This window comes from Cicer arietinum, chromosome 3 (genome assembly GCF_000331145.2).
Source record: "Cicer arietinum cultivar CDC Frontier isolate Library 1 chromosome 3, Cicar.CDCFrontier_v2.0, whole genome shotgun sequence".
In the NCBI taxonomy this organism is placed as follows: domain Eukaryota; kingdom Viridiplantae; phylum Streptophyta; class Magnoliopsida; order Fabales; family Fabaceae; genus Cicer; species Cicer arietinum.
In genome coordinates, this window is record NC_021162.2 from 32,968,182 (window position 1) to 32,970,135 (window position 1,954).

Genomic DNA, 1,954 nt, shown 5'->3' on the forward strand with positions numbered 1-1,954 from the left:
CTTTCAAAGACAGTCCTTTCTTTTTCCTGCTTTCTAGTTCTGATTCGTCCAGCCCATGCAGTTCTATTTCATGTTCCCTTAGTTTTCCAAATAGTGTTGCTGTTGTCATCTTTGCTAGATCTTTAGATTCAGCTATGGCAGTTATTTTGGGCTGCCATTCTCTGGTTAGACACCTCATAATTTTTCCGATCTGATGTTCATTATCCACATGTTTTCCCAGTGCATGAAGGTTGTTTATCATGTGTGTAAATCTCGTCTGTAGATCACTTATAGATTCATCTTTCTTCATGCTGAACAATTCGTATTCGTGCATAAGTGTATTTACGCGAGCTCTTTTCACATTTGTGGTTCCTTCATGTGTTTCTTGAAGAATGTCCCACATTTCCTTTGCTGATTTGCAGTTTGATACCCTAAAGAATTCTTCTGCACACAAAGCAGATGTTATAATGTTCTTAGCTTTAGCATTATAACCTACCTTCTTTTTATCGTCCTCAGACCATTCGGATCTGGGCTTGGGAATCATCGAGTCATTTGTTCCTGCAATCTTGGGAATGTATGGGCCATTTTCAACAGCGTCAAGGATGTCTATGCCACTGGCTTCCAGGAATATCAGCATCCTATGCTTCCAGTACATATAAGTTGTTCCATTGAATGCTGGAGGTCTTGCTAGTGATGCGCCTTCTCCCAGAAAATCAGTTGAGGCCATATTCCTTTTATGAGTTTTACCTCTCGAAAAGTCAAGCTCTGAGGCCAATTGTTGATTATTATGACCTCGAAATAATCAGAATATATCAGTCTTTAATCAAATTAAAGCAATATTACATACACAGCGGAATTATAATGCGGCATACACGATTAGCAATTAAAAGTAACAAGATAAAGGATAGAATGCACTAAGATTTATCCTGGTTCAGTTGTCAACAAGACAACCTACATCCAGTCCTGACAATCCAACTGGATTTCAGCTTTTTCTCCAATAGAAAGAATTGTGAATTGTTTACAGATTGTCCAGTTTCCTTGAAACCTATCTATCTCTCACAATCTTTTTCCTATTGCTCACCCCTTGATCCTTGTAGTCAATCAGCAGACTCACACAAAATCAAAGTACAGCTCCTTCTTGATGAGGCCTCTCACCCAAGAAGATCGCCACCAGTTTCTAGCTGGATTTCTATCAGTCGTTTTCTTTACAAAGTATTTATTTCAAACACAATAAAAGAAGTCTTCAATCTTGAACAATGTGTCTTCTCACAAATCTGGTTATTCAAGAATGGATTATGAGAACATTGTCTTTTCTCTCAAGAATACTTTTTCAGCTCTCTCAATGATTATGGATAATCTTTTTGGCTTTGATCTGAAAAAGCAATATCAGAATGTTAACAATGTGTTGTATTGTGTTAATGAGAGTTTATGATCCTTTTTCATTTTTGAATTGTTAATGAGAGAAAGATTGAAAACAGTTTATATAGTTTCTGAAAAACAACTAATAAATCGATTTGCCAATCGATTCATTAAAGTTATAAAACAGGTCTAATCGATTTGCCAATCGATTATCGCGGGTCTTGTTTTTCTTGAATCTTGAAACTACATAAGCCAATCGATTTACCAATCGATTCTTTAAAAAAACTCTTTTCAGTGAATTATGTTAAGACTTATATGCATCGATTTCATAATCGATTGCAAGTGTTTTGTCCAAAGTAAAAAATCACACCAATCGATTACTTAATCGATTTATTAAGTCTCATAATCGATTTACAAATACTCAGAATCGATTTGGCCACAAGCTCAAAGTTCACTGTGATTTCAAAAAGGTTCTTTCAATCGATTTGCCAATCGATTGTGTTCAAGACAGTGACTTAGCTATTTTGATGTTAATCGACGTGCCAATCGATTTGTTTGTATTTGCCTGAAAAGTTCTTACCTGATGTTTAGTTCAATCGATTTCCCAATCGATTGC